This window comes from Schistocerca piceifrons, chromosome 9 (assembly GCF_021461385.2).
Source record: "Schistocerca piceifrons isolate TAMUIC-IGC-003096 chromosome 9, iqSchPice1.1, whole genome shotgun sequence".
NCBI classification, from domain to species: domain Eukaryota; kingdom Metazoa; phylum Arthropoda; class Insecta; order Orthoptera; family Acrididae; genus Schistocerca; species Schistocerca piceifrons.
This window is the reverse complement of record NC_060146.1, coordinates 107,602,246-107,608,890: the sequence shown is the minus strand read 5'-3', so window position 1 is coordinate 107,608,890 and position 6,645 is coordinate 107,602,246. Positions and strand designations below refer to the sequence as shown.

The 6,645-nt window shown below is 44.1% G+C and overlaps 1 non-coding gene across 1 annotated transcript; it reads right to left on the bottom strand.

Annotated features, from left to right (window-relative positions):
- Positions 1–2,330: 2,330 nt before the first annotated feature.
- On the bottom strand, positions 2,331–2,414 carry Trnas-gga. Its single transcript is given in 2 exon segments — positions 2,331–2,365; positions 2,375–2,414. It is a non-coding gene; the product is annotated as a tRNA-Ser (tRNA).
- Between the last annotated feature and the right edge of the window lie 4,231 nt (positions 2,415–6,645).

The window sequence follows — 6,645 nt, the reverse complement described above, 5'->3', positions numbered from 1 at the left end:
TCCTTGTTGGTTTTCATGATCGTGGAAAAAGGGACCGATGGTCATTTCAAGCCTCCCACAAAACAACCAACCAATCATGCAGTTTGTGTTATAGAAAGACTGTACTGGCCACCAAATGTCCTCTCCTTGCTTCCCCTCGCACAGCTCTAAAAAGACAACGAGACGACATAAAAGTGCCAGTTTTAATTGTAGAATTGACTTAAATGAACGACGGTCTTATATGAATAGAACAAAACGGGCTGCTCTTCTTCGAACATTTTCGACGTCCCCCGTCAGTCCTACCTCGTAAGAAGACTATGCCACACAGCAGTACTCTATCAGATGACAGACAGCCTTAATGTAGGCAGTGTCTCTAGTGGATCTGTTGCATCTTCTGAGAGGTCTGTCAACAGAACGCAGTCTTTGGTTCACCTTTCTCACTATATTTTCTATGCCATTCCTCCAATTTACGTTGCTCGTCATTATTATCCCTACATAATTAATTCGAAGGAAATATTTGCGTGATTTATCGTGTAACAGAATTTTAGTATTCATGTGCATGAGCTCCACATTTCCTTATTTCCCTCCAGCTACCACTTTTCGTGCAACAGATGTTGACTAGCGCTTCCTAGTTCAGCTGACTGTAGTTGTCTTGCACCTTGTTCAACGTCTTAGACCTCAATGCAATGGGAAGTTCGGTGTTTGTAAACCTGTGAGATAAAACTGCTTCATTTCCATGCGATGATGCAACTGGCAATTGCGGATCGAAGTAAATAATTCATCCGCGACTGAGCAATGCACTTTTCATCTTTTGAAATGGTTATTCGCATTCTCCAGTTCACTGGAAAGGAATACCTTTACGCGGGAAGTGATGCAAGGGAAGAGCAATTTCTATTGTATTATGTGAGGGTTCTCCAGAAAGTAAGTTCAAATTGGTCGCTAAATGGAAACCACAGTGAAAATCAGAAACATTTTATTTGCAAGAGGTAGCTACACTTTCCAGATACTTCTCTACATAGTCGCCGCTCCGACTTAGACATCTGTCTGAGCGTTATACCAAATTTCCAACACCATCGTCATAGAAGTCATAGAAGGCTGGTCTATAGCGCGTAGCCTGCGCCCAAGTGATGTCTTCGTATCTAGTGTTTCATGTGAACAGAGATGATACTCAGCACGAGCCAATTAGGGCTGTGTTGTGGGTGATCGAACACTTCCCATCGAAATGGCTGCAGGAGTTTCTTCACTGCCCCTGCAGAGTGCGGCTGAGAACTGCCATCAAGAAGGAAGTGCGTGGCAGTTGTGTTAGGTGGGCTGCATTTATTAAGGCGAAGCCTCTCAGCTGGCCCTCCTACTTGGCGGGAGGCATCCTTGTTCTAGGCACTTTTACTCGCTCACAGTGCGCTCACAACTGAAAAGAGCGTCTTGCCATCGACGGTCATACTAGAGACACTACCCAAAACATCTGTGCAAAGCTTCTTCAGGTTTTCACTGTAGTGTCCATTTCACGACCGACCAGAACTTACTTTCTGGGCAACCCTCGTATATATTATTTCTCAACCTAACATCCCTTTTCCTCAACACATGCTAAGCATACAGAGATCAGTGAGTTATCGTTAGAAAACTTTTTCAACTGGCTTCTTTCCTTAATGATTTTGCGCTAAAACTTACTATTTCTTCAAGATTTTAACACAAAAGAGAATTGTATACATCGTAGACAAAAGAGCGTCATGGATGCCCAGATTCATACGTATATTTAATGAAACTAACTTATTAATTACGAATAAGGGACTCACTTTTCATATTAGCTTATTAGAAACAACGTTTTATTTGTCTTAAAATACTTATTAACGGGGTAATTTGTATTCAGCATTGTCACAGATAATAACCATGACTACTGCGGTAATCCATTATCTGACTTTTCTAAACGAATATACTTTCGAAAAGACAAACAAATTGGTCATTGTCATCTTGAAACGTCATGCATCTGTTGCTACTACGGCTCACGTGCTTGTTGTGTCTGAAAAGATTTGTCGAGATAAAGTGAAAGATTAGGTGGCCCTACACAGTCGCTGATCTGTGCCCATCGTACTAGCAGGGACAAACATGCTTAATGCAAAACACATTGTCGGACAGACGGAAATGTATCTACGAGGATGTATCATAAATTAATGATTATTATTTCACGTCGTTCGGTGGTTTCTTAAAGACGTTTTCTCTTCATTTCCACAACTCCTCTTCAAAAATGGTTCAAATGGCTCTGAGCACTATGGGACTCAACATCTGAGGTCATCAGTCCCCTAGAACTTAGAACTACTTAAACCTAACTAACCTAAGGATATCACACACATCCATGCCGGAGGCAGGATTCGAACCTGCGACCGTAGCGGTCGTGCGGTTCCAGACTAAGGCGCCTAGAACCGCTCGGCCACACCGGCCGGCTTGACCTAGGTTTCGGCAGTTATAAAAGTACCTTCTTCAGAAGGAGTGTGCCTTAGAAATTTATATAAACGGTTACAAACAATTTTTCCGTACATAAAAATATTAATAACAGAAAAATATTTGAGGTAAGCGTAGGCCGCGCGGTCAGGGGCGCCCTGCCACGGTTCGCGCGGCTCCCCACGTCGGAGGTTCGAGTCCTCCCTCGGGCATGGGTGTGTGTGTGGTGTCGTTAGCGTAAGTTAGTTTCAGATTAAGTAGTGTGTAAGCCTAGGGACCGATGACCTTAGCAGTATGGTCCCATAGGAGCTTATCACAAATTTCCAGTTTCCAAGGTAAGCGTACTCACTTGCTACATCATCACATGGCGCTAAATTACATTAGCTGAAGCCGATAGTCTCTTTCCTTATACAAAATTGATGTAAAAACCAGAAACATCACATGCCATACCATAAGATAGTAGCCAGATTACGTTCACGTTACGTCAAAGTAGATGCAAAAACGTATTCGCCCACTGGTAAAGAAATGTTTTGAGGAAAACGGCACATTTGCCGAAGTTAGCGTGCATCGGTTAAGACGTATTATGTGAGCGTGAGCAGTGGTTTAAAACCATCAGGGAATTACTTACTCGCGATTTTCAGCTGATCGTTCAACATGTTACCGTCTGTCTTCGCAAGACGTTTATGAATTTCTAGTTCTTCTAATAAATCCCAAGTTCCAGGCTTTTATTTCCTTACGTAAGATTATGGTTTCTTCTAATTAACTAGGAGAGTGGTCTAAAATAAGTAATGCTCAGCAAAAGGAAAATCTGAAAATTAACGCACTTTCTTACCAATTATTATTTCACGTCGTTCGGTGGTTTTTTTAAGACGTTTTCTCCTCATTTCCACAACTCCACTTCAAAAATGGTTCAAATGGCTCTGGCTTTGCGTGTTTTTGGGTACTTGCATTGTTTAATTCATAAATTTCGGGCGTATTATAGTATTTGAGAGTTGTAGCATCGCGCTTTAGTGTTTACTTCGTAGATTCTTACTTAAATTGCGTAAGAGTTTCGTATAGGAGATGTAATTTCGAGTTTTAGTTACTGTAATCGTAAATTCAGGCAGATTGTAGCGCAGTCGTTAGGAATTTATACGGGTTAGTTAATACATTCTTTGCGTGTTTCCCTTGCGTTATCTAGGCACTGACTCGTGTTTCAATAACTGTTGTTCAACATCGATTAGAAAGGACAGGGACTGTGATTGCTGTGTTCGGATGAGGGCTGAGTTGGCATCCCTTTGCTCACAGCTGCAAGCGGCGCTGACTTCGGTCGCGCAGCTTGAGGCTGTTGCCAATGGGCACCACTGTGGGGAGCCGGACTTGGGTATCACGGGGATATCAACTTCGTCCCGTCTGTCCCCAGATCGGTCTGCCGTAGTGGTTGCCCCGGTTGCTGCCCGCAGTGGGGCTGAGCCCTCGCCTGTGATTCATTGGGAGGTCGTTCCAAGGCGTGGCAGGCAGCGAAAGACGTCCCCGGAGGCTGATCAGAAAGCCTCCCCGGTGCGTCTGACAAACAGGTTTCAGGCACTGTCTCTGAGCCACATGCAGCTGCCTGCCCTGTTTCAGAGGATTATTCTCAGTCTTCAAGGTCCGGGCAATCACTGTGGGTGGGCTGATTGGTAGTTGGGAGCTCCAATGTTAGGCGCGTAATGGGGCTCCTTAGGGATATGGCGACTAAGGAGGGGAAGAAATACAGTGTGCACTCCGTGTGCATTCCGGGTGGAGTCATTGCTGATGTGGAAAGGGTCCTTCCGGATGCCATGAAGAGCACAGGGTGCAGCCAACTGCAGGTGGTGGCACATATCGGCTAATGACGTGTGTCGCTTTGGATCTGAGAAAATTCTCTATGGATTCCAGCGGCTATCTGATTTGGTGAAGGCTGCCGGCCTTGCTTACGAGATGAAGCCAGAGCTCACCATCTGCAGCATCGTTGACAGAACCGACTGCAGACTTTTGGTGCAGAGCCGGGTGGAGGGTCTGAATCAGAGGCTCAGACGGTTTTGCGACCGTGTTGGCTGAAGATTCCTTGACTTGCGCTATAGGGTGGTGGGGTTTCGGGATCCGCTTAATAGGTCAGGAGTTCACTACACTCAGCTGGCGGCTACACGGGTAGCGGAGGCTGTGTGGCGTGGACTGGGCGGTTTTTTAGGTTAGAAGGCCTCGGAAAAGTACGGGGTGGGCTGCAATCTCAAAGGGTGCGTGGCAAATACAGGACGTGCTTCGATCAAGGAACAGTCGGAATTGTGGTTGTAAATTGTTGTAGTTGTGCTGGGAAAGTCCCTGAGCTTCAAGCGCTAATAGAAAGCACAGAAGCTGAAATCGTTACAGGTACAGAAAGCTGGCTAAAGCTTGAAATAAGCTCTGCAGAAATTTTTACGAAGTCTCAGACGGTGTTCAGGAAAGATAGAGTAGGCAGAATTGGTGGTGGAGTGTTTGTGTCTGTCAGTAGTAGTTTATCTTGTAGTGAAGTCGAAATAGATAAATGGTTCAAATGACTCTGAGCACTATGGGACTTAACACCTGCAGTCATTAGTCCCCTAGAACTTAGAACTACTTAAACCTAACTAACCTAAGGACATCACACACATCCATGCCCGAGGCAGGATTCGAGCCTGCGACCGTAGTGGTCGCGCGGCTCCGGACTGAGCGCCTAGAAGAAGTAGATACTCCGTGAGAATTGGTATGGATGGAGGTTATACTTAACAGCCGAACTAAGTTAATAATTGGCTCCTTCTACCGACCCCCAGACTCCGATGATATAGTTGCGGAACAGTTCAGAGAAAATTTGAGTCTCGTAACAAATAAATACCCCACTAAAACGGTTATTGTTGGTGGGAACTTCAACTTTCCCTCGATATGTTGACAAAAATACTTGTTCAAAACCGGTGGTAGGCAGAAAACATCTTCCGAGATTGTCCTAAATGCTTTCTCCGAAAATTATTTCGAGCAGTTAGTCCACGAACCCACGCGAATTGTAAATGGTTGCGAAATCACCCTTGACCTCTTAGCCACAAACAATCCAGAGCTGATAGAGAGCATCATGACTGATACAGGGATTAGTGATCACAAGGTTGTTGTAGCTAGGCTCAATACCGTTTCTTCCAAATCCACCAGAAACAAAGGCAAAATAATTTTATTTAAAAAAGCGGATAAAGTGTCACTAGAAGTCTTCCTAAGAGACAATCTCCATTCCTTCCGAACTGACTATGCAAATGTAGACGTGATGTGGCTCAAATTCAAAGATATAGTAGCAACAGCAATTGAGAGATTCATACCTCATAAATTGGTAAGAGATGGAACTGATCCCCTGTGGTACACAAAACAGGTCCGAACTCTGTTGCAGAGGCAACGGAAAAGGCATGCGAAGTTCAGAAGAACGCGAAATCCCGAAGATTGGCTAAAATTTACAGACGCGCGAAATTTGGCACGGACTTCAATGCGAGATGCCTTTAATAGGTTCCACAACGAAACATTGTCTCGAAATTAGGTAGAAAATCCGAAGAAATTCTGGTCGTATGTAAAGTACACAAGCGGCAAGACGCAGTCAATACCTTCGCTGCGCAGTGTCGATGGTACTGTTACCGAAGACTGTGCCGCTTTTTGCCTGTTTCCAAATCTTAAAGAACAGCTCCGACGACTTGAACGCAGTTTTCCGAAATTCCTTCACCAGGGAAGACGAATGAAATATTCCAGAATTTGAAACACGAACAGCTGCTAGCATGAGTTTCTTAGAAGTAGGTACCTTAGGGGTTGCGAAGCAACTCAAATGGCTTGATACGGGCAAGTCTTCAGGTCCAGATTGTATACCGATTAGGTTCCTTTCAGATTACGCTGATACAATAGCTCCCTACTTAGCACTCATATACAACCGCTCGCTCACCGATAGATCTGTACCTACAGATTGGAAAATTGCGCAGGTCGCACCAGTGTTTAAGAAGGGTAGTAGGAGTAATCCATATAACTATATACCTATATCATTGACGTCGGTTTGCAGTAGGGTTCTGGAGCATATACAAGCCGAAAACCGGTTAGCAATAAAAATAATATTGTAGAACAAAAGCAAACTGGTGCTTTTCATTTGTTAATATAATGTTGTTCTACCAAGAACCGACGGAAGATTCTGTTAATATGAATTAGGAGTCTTATTGCTTGTTTGGTTTAATTAATTAATAGAATATGAAGCAATTGGTT